General features: G+C 43.6%; 2 long non-coding RNA genes across 5 annotated transcripts; both read left to right on the top strand.

The window, feature by feature from the left end:
- The first annotated feature begins 1634 nt into the window (after positions 1-1634).
- LOC126643329 (uncharacterized) lies at positions 1635-10643 on the top strand. 4 transcript variants are annotated; one of them, XR_007629736.1, is made up of 6 exons: positions 1635-1802; positions 2705-2834; positions 3624-3667; positions 4082-4541; positions 6237-6439; positions 6559-10643. It is a non-coding gene; the product is annotated as an uncharacterized LOC126643329 (long non-coding RNA). The 4 variants fall into 4 exon arrangements; XR_007629735.1 differs by having other exon boundaries at positions 5938-6439; XR_007629737.1 differs by having other exon boundaries at positions 4619-6439.
- Positions 10644-10779: 136 nt separating this feature from the next.
- On the top strand, positions 10780-15052 carry LOC126643332 (uncharacterized). The gene is made up of 2 exons (XR_007629742.1): positions 10780-10928; positions 11156-15052. It is a non-coding gene; the product is annotated as an uncharacterized LOC126643332 (long non-coding RNA).
- The last annotated feature ends 884 nt before the right edge of the window (positions 15053-15936 follow it).

Genomic DNA, 15936 nt, shown 5'->3' with positions numbered 1-15936 from the left:
TACCTTGTGCTTGCAGTTTGCTGCAGCCTCGCTGTGCAGGGGGGGATGGCACACCCAGGGGGAGATGGCACACCCAGGGGGGGATGGCACACCCAGGGGGGTGATGGCACACCCAGGGGGGGATGGCACACCCAGGGGGGAGGATGGCACACCCAGGGGGGAGATGGCACACCCAGGGATGGGACCTGCTGCTCATCCATCACCTGCAGGGGCTCCAGAGCTGCTCCACCCCTGCAAGTGTCCAAGGTTGGAGGGGGCTGGAACAACCTGGGACAGTGGAAGGAGCAATCTAAAGGTGTTTTGATGGAGATCAGAGGGAGATATTAAACCAAAGTATTTGTCAGTGGATGCTGCTGAAGGGCAAGGTAAATAAATTTAATTATTTATTCATTTTGAAGGAAGTAGTGATGATAACTCTGGAATTTGGGTCAGTACCATTTCTCCTTATTTTCACGCTGTCTCATTACTGGAGAGCTCATCACAGAAGCCCTGGCTGAATTCCACATTTCCCATGCCCTTATCTAAGTCCTTTCTCCTGTCTGCACTTTGCAGTGATTTGAATATGAAGTGTATCAGGAGAACAGAGTTGTTTTCTGCTCTCCAGCAGATCTGTTCCTCACAAAGAGTACCGAGCAGCCAGAGTGAATTACCACGGAGGAGATTGCAGCTGAGCTTGGGAATATTATTTTGAGAGACTTACATTTCCTTCTGAAAGGAAAGAGCATTAAGGGATATTTTGAAAATGTAGAAAGGGAATAATAGCAAAAAAAAAAAAACACCTCCCTAAGATAAATTTGGCTCAGCAGCCTTTTTGCTATTTGGTGTCTAACATTCATTCTGCAGATATATCACTTACATCAACCTGAGGCCACTTGAGTTTTATGTGCCTGGGAAAACAGAGTTGATTCACAAGGATCTGGTCCATTCCCTCCTGTCACCTCATATTTCTGTTCCTGTGTCTGCACATTATTTCAACCAACCAAGTACATTTATTTTTATTTTTTTTTCTACAATTTGGAGAAAAATAAATGGAAGTTTCAAAGTAAATATTTTCGTATTCATTCTCATGCCTTCAGTTGTTCTACAGAGCTTCTCCATTACATATTCCTCCAGGTAATTCCTGCTGATAAAATGAACTGCTGGGGTAAAATAGGGACTTAAAATTTACATTGGAAATCGATGCATTTGGTATTTCTGAGGGTTCTGATTTCAGGTTTTCTTATGCCCAGCAACAGACAGATGAATCTCCAGGGAGCGAGGCCCCATGCACTTGGGGCAGGAGGAGCTGTGGAATGAGAGGATCCTTTAATACAGATCCTCTGCATTTGGCAGGGCTGGTCTGAACAGGGGCTTTTCATCCCCCAGGAGACTGGATTTTTCTGGATTTGGTGGGAACCAGCAGGGCTAGAGGTGTCTGGATGGATTTGCCAGTCCTCAGTTCCCTCAGGAAGTGCAGCCACGTCACTTTGCTCCTAAAAGATCGATGTGTCCTGTGGACAGTGCAACTCTGTAAAAGTTATTGTGGTTTGCTTGTGTTCAACAGCAGAATTACTGAGGTTTTGTGTGTGAATCATGCAAATTCAGACTTCACTGTTTGTGCTACCTGCTTTCTGTGTGTTGGTGTTTAATGCAGCTGGAAGTTACTCTGGAAAACGGGGAAGTTGGAATCTTCGGAGGAGCTGCCAACGTGCATTTACCTGAGTCACCTCAGCGGAGGGGAAGAGAGGGAGAGTTGCAGACACGTCCTCCTGATTTCACAGGGCTGCAGAGCTGGCCAGAGTGGGCTGCTCCATCTGTGTGAGGTACTGAATAGCTGTGTGCTGTGTCCCACACCGTGTGTGTGTGCTGTGTCCATGGAATCCTTGTAATCCACGGATCTTCTGGATCTACCTGGATGAACACGTCCATCCGCTTTGGGCCATCAGCCAAAGAGTTCTGACTGCAAAAATGCAGTGGGAATCACCCAGTGCTCCTGCTTGCAGTGCAGGTGCAGAACTTGCTCTCCAGCCTTCCCCCAGACCAGACCAATCCTGGGATCTGGCCGTTCCTTCTCCACTGGCTGCTCAGAGACAACTGGCCCCTACAAATCACAGCCTCCTCAGGCAGCAGAACCACGAACTCCTCATTGCTGGCTCACACTCTGTACCCACTGAGGCTCCTCCTGGGCTTAGTTCTGTAGGAATAATTATACTATTTAAATATTAAACATCAAAGTTCTTCTTTTATTGTTAAACCAATATTAAAGTAGGACAAAACTGCTTTACAGTTTGGGGTTTGCTCCAGAATTGCTGGTGTTGCAGCTGATGTCCTGTTCCAGCAAGATTGGCTCTGCCAGGAGGCACAGAAATGTAGATTTTAATCAAAAACCTTTATTTGAGATACACTTCAGTTAAATTATAAATTAGTCTTGTGGACTTCCAAGCTCTGGGAAAGGGTAAATGGCTGCAGCGTCCTCTGAAACAATTCACACCCCCATTTTTCATCAGGATTCAGTTCCAGTGCCGTGGAATTGGAAGTTGGGTGTCTTTCCCTCACAGATTGTTATTTAATCACTATATATTAGCTTTCAGTGCCCTTTTGATGTATTTAAGCTCATAAACTCCTCATTGACCAGATTGAATTTACCATGATGTTGTTACTTTTTTATGAACGGAATAAATCAATATCAGGGCCGTTGGGTTTGCACTGGGTTGTTTATTTTTAGGGCTGTTTAAACTTCACCGAATGAAAGTGGAAGGATGAAAATTCGGATGCCTCCAGATTGATCCCCATCATTTGGTGACACTGGGATCCCACCCGGCTCGACCAGCAGGTGCTGAGCACGCTATCCAGAGGTACAAGGCTAATCAGATTTCCCAACATCCTTTGGAATGGGATATATTCTCCAGCATTCCCAGATATGGAACATTTAAATATTTACAAATTACTTTATTATTATTATAAAATAAAGCTTTTGTTTCATTCCTAGGGAATATTCCAGAGTAAGAGTTGTTTTTTGTCACTGAACGTGGTAGCTCTTTCTTGAAAATGTCTGTCTGATATTTCCCTTATATATATATATTTATATGTGAGGAAATAGCAACTTACTTCATTTGAAGGTTGTAGTCCTCAAATAATCTGTACAAACCATCTGACTTCATCTACAAATTTGAAACCCAGAAATATCATTGGGTTCATTTTGTCATGGAACTTTAGGAACGTGGCTTCTTAGATTTTTTTGCTTAATAAGAATATTTAGATATTTTGTTTATTTAAATAATAATTAAATATTTAATTAATATTTAATAATAACAAAAACTATGTATTAAACAGGTGATGATCCACATAACCAAGTGCTAAACTGTGTTTGGTGGCTGTAAAATCTTGGGAATTCTTCCCTCAGTCAATCATGTGATAACAGCCTGGACCTGGCGCTCCAGGAGGTGCCTGTTCGGACTCGGTGCTGCCCCTTTCTCCCCCCTTATTTATGCACCTTTATTGTTGTATTAAACAGCTCATTAAATCTGGTCAGGTTGGCTTTTCCTGGTGATTGGAATTAGCACCTCTACCCCTGAAGAGCTGATAGTTTTGGGAGGAACATCTTGTTGCTGTTTGAATAATGACCTGTGTTTACACCCCCACAGGTTGATCCCTGCAACCAGACACTTCAAACCCAGCTTTTCAAATGGTGAGTACAAACATCATAAAGGGATACATTTCCCTTGTTCCTGTCCATGAGCAAAACCTTCTGCAGCAACAATCCAGAACCCCAAAGTGCCCAAAGAGCTGTCATTTGTTTTTTAAATAACTTTAAAAGCCAAGTGCTCCAGGCTGGCCCTCTGAACTGAGCCCTGTCTCCTCGGTGAGCATTCTCCAGCAGTAGCATTCCAATGTTTTCCTACTGGAGTATTTGTCATTCTTCTCCAATTATTGCTGTTATTATTTTATAACTATTTGTCTTTGTTCTGTGGGCTGTTCTTTTGTTGAACCCTAGTGAAAGCTTCTTGGGCTTTTTCCCTGCCCTTCCCCTTGGTGTGAGATTTTCTGCCAACTCTTCTGCCCTAAAGCCTTTTATTTTCCTTTCCCCTTTTTCTTCCTGCAGTGGCTGGATCTTGCCTGGTGCAACCATTGCTCGTGTATCCCTGAAAATGCTCCGTGTGTTGTGGCTTTTCTTTGGGAAGACCAAAAGGAGAGATGGCAAAATGACCTTTTCTGTGCCCACCTTCCATCAGAGACTCAGGAGCTGCTGATTCTTCTTCTGGGAAAGACCCAATAGCTCAGTCCAAGATGTTTATACTGAAGATTGTTTAACTTTGAGCATGAAATATTATTTATTTAATTGTCTTTTTTTTTCATTTATCGCTTCTCAGGTGCAAAGTTGTGGGATCACAGGAGATCTGGCAGCTCAACACCACCTGTTCAACCAGCAAAAGCTGGAGAGAAGGGCCCAAAATGCTGAGATGTGGCAGATGTGGTGAATGGGACCCTCCTACAAAAGACCTCCAAGTCATTTTAAAGATGAAACTTGGGTGCTGTTCCTGTGCTGGTTAAAATGCTCTTCTGTAAGTGATTTTATGCTACATATAAATATTATGGTTATCAGTCTTCACAGTTAAAATAAGGCTCTTTTCTTTGGCAGGAGGAAGGCTATACATGCAAATTCACAGTCCTGATGCATTTCCACTGACTCTGCCCTTCTGTTCTGGCAGAATTGGGAAAAACTCTATTTTTTTGTGTCTTCTCTCATCTGTTTCTTTATGCTTCGTGTGTTCTTCGATTCTCACTTCATTCCTGCTTTCATTATCTTTCCCATTCTTTCTTGTGGTTACATTTGTGGCTGCATTTTTGTCTTTTATTTGTTCCCTTTGCCTTGAACTTTCTCCCAAATCCTTCAGTTTTCCTCTTTCTACCCAGACCTGAATACACACATTGAATTTTTCTCTCTTCCCATTCCCACTTGTTTTCCTCTTTATTCCAGTATTTATCTTTTCCCCTTTCCCCCACTAATGTTACCATTTTCCCTCAGCACTTGTTGATATTTTTGTTCCCCCTGAACTTTCCTGTCCTTTTCCTGGTATTTTCTACCAGGAGAGACCCAACAGGGATTTGACCCTCCAGGCTTTTTCTTAATGGCTCAAAACTGGGCCAAAATCCCTTAAAAATAAATGTCCTGAGTGACCTGTGGCATGAGTGGGACTGGGAGAAAACAAACAACAAAAAAATTCCTGTTTAGCAAATTTAACTTCTCCTAAAAATTCCGGCTCCATCCTTCCAGCTGGAAAGCAGAGATTATAATGGGTTGTTACAAGCTGTTAAAATTTGAGAGGGGGAATAGACTGAAATTCTTCCACGGGTTGTTCTGTTCTTTGTGGGAGGCTGTTAAAATAAAGCCACAGTATAAAAGATGAATTATATACAACTTAATGTAAAGCTGTTTGGAGCCATTATGATATTTCTTCCTTGATTGTCGAGCATTTGTGCACTTTTTCAAAGTTTCGCGTTTTTTGGGGGCTCTTTCGGAGCATTATGAAAATTGTACTGAGAGGAGTAAATTCATCTGCATAAAATTGACTGCAAAGAGCAATTAGTCCTTCATTAATATGCAAATTCGGTCCAGTGCAGATTCATCTATATATGAGGCTTAAATATGCAAGTCAGTCTTGCTGTGCAGGAGCCCAGATGCTTTTATTTACTTTGAAATTGAGGGATTTGGTTAATGATGTTGTTGACAGGAAAACTTGAATAAATTTGATGATCACCATCTTTCATATTAGACGAGGCCCGTGGAAAAAAAATTACCAAGTAAAATACCAATTTTATCTGGTAATTTCCTATTACCAATCTGGTAATAAAATGCAGGATCCGAGGTAATGGAGGGAGATTTCCTAATGTTGTTATCCCGAGACTTCGACTGCTCCCCAAAGATGGAGCCATTTTCCTTAAACTTTGTTTTTCCAGAGGGTAAAGACATCTCCATAAGCTGTGTGAATAACGTGCTGCCTGGAGATTTAATATTGGAAAGTTGGCTCTGTGGCTTGTTTCACTTGGGGAGGCTCTGGAAACCTGGGAATGGAAAAGCAGGAGCTTTGGAAATGGCTCTGCAGCGTCTTCCGTGAATTATCCGTGGAGTTTTCTCCAGGGCCGGTGTGAGGCCTTTGCTCTCATCCTCTGGAAGTGTCTGAACACGTGGCCAGTTATCTGTGGATGCCCTAAGCTGGTTGATAAACATTTCCCTGCATGCCTTTAAATCTTTACAGCCCTCAGAAGTGGAAGTTTTTTTGCCTGTGATCTCTCACCATGGACCAGCTCAGAGAACAGGGAATTTCCTCCCCGTTATATGGGATGTTCCTCATCCCTTTCCTCCTCTCCTGGCTCCTGCCCAGGGTGCTGGGGCTCCTCTGGCACATCCAGGATTCCCCTGCTTTTGTCCAGCACTGCCCCAGCTCCATCACTGCCTCAGGTATGGACAGAATTCCCTTTGCATTTGTCAGCCTTGTTCCCCCTGCAAGGAACCACAAGTTACTCCTGCTCATGTTTTTTTCCTTCCTTATTTTTTTTTTTCCTCTGTAATTCCCTCAGGCCTAAATTGACCTTTGGCTTAAACAACCTGGCCTTTGACTTCAATCATGCCCACATTTTCCTGGACTAAATTTGGTCTTCAGTCTTGCCTGTGTGGGGCACTGACACTTCCAAACCAACAGAGAAATGGAGTTTAAATGGACTGAACTCTCCAGCGATTTATAAAGCTCCAGTTGGAACTACCCAAGGACAAGTTAATAGATTAGACCATTTGATTCCTCTGACTTCTTGGCACAGCTGGTTGGGATATAAATCCTCCCAGCAGTGAACACTTAGTTTTCAAATCCTTAATGTGCTGGAGGAGGCAAACAGTTTACACAGCCATGGGAAGGGAAGGAAAACTCGATGGCACACTAGAATTGATGTGCCTGTTCACGTGGTCCTGGGGTGGTCCTGCAGGTGAATCCACGAGCAGGGAATTAGAGGTGGGATTGAGGATTTGGGGGGAGCAGGAGGGGCACCTGTGAGTCTTGTAAAGGAATGTGCCCTTTTTGCCCTCAGAAGGAGGCACTGAGAGCTGTCAGAAGGCAGTTTGTTTGCAGCGCTTGATGAGGTGACAAACTGATGAAAAGGTGGAACTTTGGAAACACAACATCTGCTCAGACTTCAACAGTCTTTGCCTTGGAGAACACAGAGTTGTTGGACAGTTGGTCATGTTTTCCAGTGCCAGCCCCAGCAATCTTGGCTTTCTGATCCAGCTCCCAAAAGGCAGAAAATATTAATTTTAAAATCTATAAACAGGCATCTCAGCACAACCTGAGGTTGTCTCCTATCAACTATGTAATCTTTGTATTCTAGATTAATAAACACTTCAGCCTTGGAGTTTGTTAGTCCAAAATATATTTATTACCTCATGAATTCCAACCCCCTCCAGTTACCATCTCATTAAAGTGCAGTTGTGTGCCTGCAATCTTTGGGGATGTATTAATAATGGAATTATCTCCTGGAACAGTAATTACACACTCTGTGCATCCTTTGCCACTCTCCTTGCAGTGTCTGTGGGATGAGGGGGGCACATTTTGAGCTCCTCCAAACTCTCTGGGTGTCCAAAGGATAAGCAGGGTTGGTTTTCCCCCCTCTTAGGAAAAAGAGGGAGAAAAATTCATTCATTTTTGTACTTGGGAAGGGGGAAGCGGCGATGCCACTGGAGGAAGGGTTGTGAAACGTGGTTGTGCAAGTGATTTCAGCTGCTGCTCTCTCCTCACTCTTTGAGGAGGTTGCTCACAGAGCAAAACCTCCCTGCAGGATCTCTTTTGTAAATCTGCCAAAAGGTGAAGACAACCACTTGATCTGCAAGGGAATATTCATTTGTGGGGCTTTGAAAAAAAAAAAAGGAAAATAATCTTAAACCTTTCCTCAGGAGAGAGATTTACTTCCAGCTTTATTCAGTGCTCAGTGTACCTGTTATACTCTCATTTCTGTGTGTGTTGGCTGTACCTGTGTCCTGCTTTATCAAGGTTGTCCTCCCAGCTGCTACACTGGATTGTTTATGGGCACGATTTCTTTTCCTCGTTTTTTTTTCCCCCCTTTTACTGCAGACTGAGGTGTTCTGATCCTGCCTGGAGAGCCCTTCCCTGCGTGGAAAGAGGCCCAGGATTTCCACATTCCTTGCCTGGGTTTTGGAATCTCTTCTCTCTAGTCCAAGTCCATGTGTTGAGCAAGAGTGTGAGGGGTGATGGCTGTTGACACAGGCTGTAACCTGAAGGTTTTTCTCTTTGGACTTCCAGGTGCTGTATTCCACAGGTTTGTGTTTTCAGGATCCATCTGCTGGTGGAATCCATCCTGCTCTGTGGCTGCTGGGGTGTCCTGCCTTTGGGATAACCTTTTTCACTGCAGTGAAAGGTTAGGGTTAGTTAGGGTTAGGGTAAGGATTAGGGTTAAGGTTTTGGTTGGGTTAGGGTTAGATTTATGGTTAGGTTTAGGGTAAGGGTTAGGTTTGGATTAGGGTTAGAGTTATCTCAGTAAAAGTGGTGTCTGATACCACCTGGGACACCACAGAGTGGAACATTCCCATTGTGTTAAATAGAAAACATCTGCAAAAGATAATGAGATTCATGACATATTGTTCAAACACCCATTATTATTATTATTACTACTATTAATATTATTATTATGGCTTACTTGTTCATCAAAACTTCTTGATTTCAGAAGTTTCCCCAGCCCACCGAGGTGTCTGTGTGTGCCCAGAACATCCCAGGCTGTGTCCTGCCTGTGCTGTCACACTCTTTTGTTTGTCACTGGGGTCTGATTTGCCAACTTTCAAACCAGACACCTCTCTGATGTGTTCTTCCTGATGTGAATGAATTCACCACAGAATACTCACAGAGGAAGAGATGTTTGTTGTCAAGCAATTATTTCAGATGAAACACAGGGAAGGGTGATATTACAGTCTGAGTTTTATTTAGCCACAGGCATGAATCCGGAGATGAATTCTGGGAATTTAGGGGAGGAAAAGCACAGCTTTTTCTTTTCTTATTTTTTTTTCCTATCCTGTCCTCTGTATTTTGCAGGGCTTGCTTTGAGCCTGTGAGTTCTCAGCTCATGAAGAACTCTCTGGCTGAAGGGATGAGCACATTAAAGCCTTTGCCCACTCGGAGCAATTGCTCTGGAGACAAACCCAGCTCGGAAAACAAACCCTCTGAGCCACCTGTAAATTCTGGCTCGCTGAACACATGAAGAGCCAGAGATACTTCTGAACCTGCAAGTGAAATTTATCCTGCAGGTGATGGCTGAGCTCATTATCTGCTCCCCTCTGTAAATGAGAAGTAAGGAGTGCAGTGCCCGAGTATTCCGTGTGTAACAGCTGACGTGTTTGTGCATCCCTGTGTTTGCCTAAGAAATCGTGGAGAATCAATCTGATGTGCAAAACACCCTGCAGGGGGGAGTTCTGATCCACAGCACCTGCCATGCCTGGGCTGTTCTGAGAGGCAGAAACTTCCAGGGAAGCAGCAGCCCTGGAAATCTTCCTGATTGTTCTCTCAGCAGGTTTTTTTTTCCCCCAAGGACACGTCTGGAGGTGGATTCCATAGTCAGGGTTGGGGTTTTTTCTACCCCTCGAGTGAGAGGTGCTGTGTGTGTCAGTTATTTTCTCACTGGTTTTCTTGCTGTGTTAGAAATCAGGGTTACTTCATCAGGATATATAGTTTTAATATATGTATTATATATATATATATATTTAATGATTATAATCCCAACTAGGAAAGCTAACCTGAAACATTTACTTTTTCAGATTTTTTTTATTATTATTATTTAAATATATGTTTAAAATAATTAAAAAAATAATTCCCTACATGTATTACAAATAACTTCCCATGTTTTTACTGCTGGGAAGCAGAACAGGCAGGAACCAGCAGCACACAGGTGTGATTGTAACAGGAATTCTTGTTTAATAAGTAATAGATTGGTTGTAATGAGACTTATGCTGTTCATAAACTCTTAGAATGTTTTTAACACCACCAAAGTAAGTAAGTTTAAAGTCTGATTTATTGATCTTAACCCTCTCAGATCACTTCTTGCCTTGCTTATTTTCCAGGACAAACCCCAACATCTGAGGGAATTTCCCACAAAATAGAATATTTACGGTCCTAGCAAATTAAACAAAAAATGGAAATTTGCATGGATAAAAAGGATGAGTGACAATCCTCAGGGTGTGGGAAAACTGAGGTTAGATTTAATCCTATATTTACCAATTCCTTTCTTGGAAACCCCTATTTTTTCCAGGACCTCCACCTTCCATCCCAATATTCCACCTCCTCGGTGTATCCCTCCTCTGGAAAGAAACAGCTGGCTATTCTGTGTCACGTTGTGCCCCCTCCACCTCTGTTGTTGTCATTTTTAATTGCTGGGGCTGTTGTTTTTTTGGGTTTTTTTTTTAAAGTCCCCTACAGAAGGTCTTTGTAGTGACAAGCGAAGGGTTCACGCTTGGTAAGCAAACATAAAGAATTCTGCTGCTAATTGGAGGGGGAGCCATGCAGTTATGATTCCATCAACATTTAAGTTACATTGTTAAAGGACACGGGTTTTTTGTTGTTGTTGTTGTTGTTGTGTTTATGTTGCCACATGAAATTTTCCTCGGGGTGAGTTTGGTGGGGAAGGTTTTATAACTAATTCTGGGATTGGGGGGGGGGAGGGAAGAGAGTAGAGGGAAGAAGTTACATTTTTTCTAAGCTAAATATACAGTATTAAAGTTCAGCCTTTTATTGCTCTTTTGGTTTGTTAGAATTCCTAATTGCTGGCTTGTGAAACTGTGAAAATGGAAAGAATGGGGAACCTCAGCAGAGCCGCCTTTGCCCTGCCCTGAAGAGCTGCAGCCACAGCCTTTCATGGGGAGGAAAAGGCTCCAGAAGCCACCACTTTCCCAAAGGAAGGAGGTTGTTATTCAGTAATTTGCTCTTGTGGGGTTTTCTCCCCCAGACATTGTGCCTCTTGTATCTGCAGACCTCCCAGTTTCTCAGAGGACCTTGTGTCAGACCTTCCTTTTTTCACGCATTCCCTTTCCATGGAATACTTGGCTGTGGATTAATAGTTCTACAGTTCTGTGCCCCAAACTCTTTCCTCTTAATGCTGGTTTATTTTCTACTCACAGCTCTCTTCTCAGGTGGCAAAATGTCTGGAGCCTCATCTTGCAGAGCCTTGGAAGGGCCAAAAGTTGCTTCCTTTTCCAGGTCACCGCCAGGTTGTAGAAGGTACAATTTTCCAGCATCCAAACAAGGAAATGCCGGGCATTTCCAGGAGGAGAAGCACAGGGATGACAGGGCTTCCCCCCAAACCACTCCCTGGGTAATTGCTGAAGACATTCCAAGCCACTCTAACGAAGTGCACTGTCTGCCAGTCATTATGTTCTCCTTGGAAGCCCATCTGTTGCACTTCAGATGTGGAAAGGTCTGCTCTCAGTTCCTGCTCCAAACAAATCCACTCCTTTGTCTGATGGGCTGCAGCTCCTCAGTGGGCACTAGAAGTGGTTTCAGTCACACGGGGCAGGATGTTCAGGATATTCCCTGTAAGTGAAAGGTGCTCATTCAGCTCCAGTTTCAGAGCACAAACAGGTATTAAACTAATTTCAGTGCTTTTGAATAATTTCAATTTATTTGGCAACAAATTATGAACAACAACAACAACAACAATCTGAGATGTATTTTCTGTTAGCTCAGCCAGAAGCACACTGTAAGATTTTTGCTTCTGGTGAACAAACCTTTCCATTGTAGTGGTACCCAGACTTGATACACCCTGACATTTGAATCAACATGATGCTATTTTAGCTAAATTGTTTAATTAGCTTATTTGTGTCTGAAACTAGCCATTCAGAGAAACTTTCAGTGCTGAAAAATAGGGTCAGCAGCTCCAAATGCAAGGACTTTTCTTCTGGTAAACACGTGTCCTTTCCAGGGATGTAACAAACACTTTCCTGCACAGTCTTTATTTATGAGTTAACTGGGATCTTTTCCATGAATTAAATGAGCAAGATGAGGCATTAAATGATGATTTCTCTTTGTTTTTCCTGCTGCAGATTTTAAAGAGGCTGCACAGTCCCCTCCTCTCAGCTCGGGGAACACAAGCATTGGATTTTCCCAGCAGAGAAGTTCTGTTCAGAGCTTTCCAGCCAGAGCAATTTCTGTGTGATTAGGGAGTGGTCCTATCTTTGTCCCTGGGGTTTTTTTCCCTCTTTCCCTTCTCCTCCCTGCACAGCAGTTAATGTGCTGGTCAGGAGGAATAATATGGTAGATCTTGAATGTCAGGAGCCCCCGAGATCCTGACAAGACCATTCATGTGCATTCATACGTCTTAACCAGAGCTGACACTAAAGAGAGCAAGAATCCTCATATTCCTCTTTTTATTGCTGGGCATTAAGCTCCCATCTTCTCCTGGAGACCTCTGCTGAAAAATGACATATTCCCCATTTGGAAAAAAAGGCAGAACAAAGCAGCTGGACATCAGCGTGGCCCAGGGCAGAAGCTCCCACAGTTTGGTTTACACCCCAGTTCTGGGCACCTAAAAATACTCATGGGGGACAAACAGTCTTTTTTTTTGTTGTTGTTGTTGTAATTTTCCTATTAAAAATTAAGTGGTCTTCTAATTCCTTGGAAACCTTGTAGGAGTGCTGGTAACTCGAGGTGGATGTTTTCTGAGAAACACCCCCTGTGTGAATGTTCTGCTCTCCCCTTTACCCCAGACACATTTTACACATACCTGCACTACAATTTACAGCACGTGTCTGGGTAATTCTGCACTCATCTGCTGGTGTTGTTAAAGCCAGGTAGGCAAATTTTACAGCAATAATGATCATTTCAATCTTCTTTTTTGCAGCTGTTTGGTGGCACAGTGGCTAACACAGCCTGGGTGGCTCTGGGCACCTCGCCATTCTCAGGTAGTTTAATTCGTTAAAAATCACCTTTCCTCCCACCCAAATCCCCTGGAAACCATTTGGAGAAGAGAAGTGTTGGACAGTTGCCAATAATAAGTCCTGCTGAGACCTCGGTATCCTCCTGATAGAACTGGTGGTGCCAACCAGGGACTGACTGGCACGAGTTTGAACTCTGCACTGCCTGATGAATCTGCTTCCCATGGACCAATTACAGCAATTCCCACCTCTGCAGCTGAACTCCAAGCTCCTGGTCTTCCCTTCATACCTCAGGTTGTTGGCAACGTGCTCAGTCCTACAATCTCAGTTTTCTCTCAGTAATTAAGTAGGAGGTAAATACTTTTTCAAAGTAGGAGAGAGCCTGAGTGGAAATCAAAGGCTGAATAGTGTCATTATTTTTCATGTTGCTGTTGTTAAGCTGCATTTCTTGCCATTTAATCTTCATTTCATCTTTTTAAGTTTTTTGCAGAGCTTCACCACAAGGTGCTGTAGTGCATTGACTTTTATATTCAACAGTGGAGTGTCTTTTAACGTGAATGAAAGAGCAATAAGAATTCCTACTTTTTTTGTTCTGATGGGTTTAAAAATATAAATATTCCTTTCAAAAAAATTTTTTTGACCAAAGTGGAAAATCATCCATCCTTTACTCCTTTTGGCTGGATGATTCCATGGGAAATAGGGGTGTAACACCAGGATGAGAGACTGGCATTAACTGCCCAGTTCCTGACAATTCCACTGCTTTCCATCTGATGCAACAGGGACCATCTTGCCCTTGCCCCTGTTGTCTTTCCAAGAGAGTAGTTAATTTTTAAATTGGAGCAGCAGCAGGAGAGGTTTTTTTAACCAGTGAAGTTTCTATTCCACAAAGATAAAGCCAAGATCGAGCACAAACTGACTTGCCTGTAGCTTTCCTAATATGATTGTGCTGCACAGTGCAGATACTAAAATTTATATTAAAAATTCTCCATGCAGTTTCCCTCCAGGGAGAGGGAGAGGGAAGGGAAAGGCTACATGTGACAGATGCTAATTATGCAGCTTAATGCACTTCTGGAAGTTGCAGAGATGGGAACTCTGCAAAAACCCAGCCATGAAACAAAGCGTATTTTCGACAGCGTTTTTTTTCCACGGTGCTTTTGTTTTCATCTGCCTCCTCCCCCTTTTCCAGGAGGCTTCATTTCCCAAGAAGAGCATGCACAGTATTATTCAAAGGGCAAGTGATGTCCGAGGTCTGGAATTTGCCCAGTGTGGATCTGACTGTTCTCCACTGTGTCCTCCTGCTCTGGAGGGCTGGACCTGGAATTGGGAAAGCTGGTGGCTCCTGATTAAGAACTCTCCAGCTGATGTGTTAGTTTTCTTTCCTCTTTTGTTGATGTTTTAATAATATTTGGGTTTACTGGGAGAACTGTGTTCTGCACGTGGCTGTGCTGGGATCCTGTGGAAGGATTTATTGTGATGAACACGTCAGGACCGATGAACTGGATCCCAAACTGAGGCACTCAGGCTGGGCTCCTCCAAACTGGGAGGTGAAAAGCCAAAACCAGTGTTAGACACTGATTCTCTCTCCCAGACACTGAGCTGTGCTGTTTGAGGCTAAAGAAGTGGATTTCCAGCCAGGGAAAACTTGGTGCCATCCTGAAATCAGTGGGGACATTCAAGAGCCCCCACTGAGCCATCGTGCCGGATTTCATTCCCTCAACCAAATCCCAGGATTCTTTTCCCTCTTAGAGGTAAAAACCCCACCAGCTCTTGAGCACTAATGCCAAAGGCTGCTTGCTTTTATTTCCCTCAAAGCCTGGGATTTCTCCTTCGGGACTGGTGACTTCCCACCCTCCCTCTGTGCGGGGTGACCATCGCGCCATCGACGGCGCCGCGACTTCCGAGGGCTTGGCGTGGCCCTGGGCAGCCTTGGAGGAGCAGGTTTGGATGGAATCCTCCTCTTGCCATGGTCTTCATGTGCAGCCAGCACGGAGAAAACCATCTGTTCCCCCTGGAAGGGCTTTGGTTCCGGCCCTGCCCCCGGTCCCGCTCCGTCCGCAGCTGCCGTTGCGATGAGCAGCGACTCCCCTGCGTTAAAAATACCCAGGGTCTGCTTGCATGACAAGAAGGATCTTGCTTGCCTACACTGGCACCCAAAAATAGGCTCAGTGTGAGTAAATCTCCAAAGTTTTCTTGTGGTGAAAATACCCAGCCTGGCTTTTCTTTCTTTTTTCTTTTTTTTTTTTTTTAACTTCTCATAGAAGTTTATTTATAGAGTGTCCTTCTTTCCTCCTACTCCACCAAGACATTTGCAGGAGGTTGTCGCTCGTCTTGTGCAGGAGTCCTGAAATAATTTGCAGGGCCTTTGAAACATCATCATGTTGCACAGTTGTGATGCAACGTGCTGCTGTTGCACCAACGGATCATATTTTGGTGTGAATGTCACGTTAGCTGAGACATTCAGGCCTTCCTTTTACTCCAGGTGCCTTACACTGGTTTGTGTTTTCATTTTAACTCCTCAGTCAAAGAAATTCTGCATATATATATATATAGTAATTTAAAATTTTCCATTCCACATGCAAGGCATTGCATGGAAAATTAATGTGTAATATGAGAAGATTAACAGGATGCGTATACTTTCCAAATATCTCTCAAAAATAGCTTTCACTGTCAGTGTAGCATCTTAATTCTGAATAATCTCACAGTCCTTCTGCAAATCTGTGCAGATAGTAACAGAGTAACCACCTACTTCATCCTCCTGAACTGCACAATCTGTATCTGGGCATGAAAAAACCTGCATTTTTGGAGTATGTTCTGCTTTGGGGATGGCTGTGGGACCAGTGAGAGCATTAATGCCTGTGGTAAATATTCGTGCCAGCCTTCCCAATACCTGCCTGTCTTTTTGAAAAGGCTCCAAGATCCCGAGCATGGAATTTGCCCCACGGTGCAAGGTGCCAGCACAGATCTCGGGAAGCCTCTGCCAAGAGGTGGAAGCTGTGGAAGGGGAGCCAGGGCGGGTGTTCCCTGTGCCCACGGGACTTTGG

This window comes from Myiozetetes cayanensis, unplaced genomic scaffold (genome assembly GCF_022539395.1).
Source record: "Myiozetetes cayanensis isolate MyiCay16 unplaced genomic scaffold, myiCay2020 scf27, whole genome shotgun sequence".
In the NCBI taxonomy this organism is placed as follows: Eukaryota; Metazoa; Chordata; class Aves; order Passeriformes; family Tyrannidae; genus Myiozetetes; species Myiozetetes cayanensis.
The sequence above is the reverse complement of the archived record's forward strand: the minus strand, read 5'-3'. Positions and strand labels throughout refer to the sequence as shown.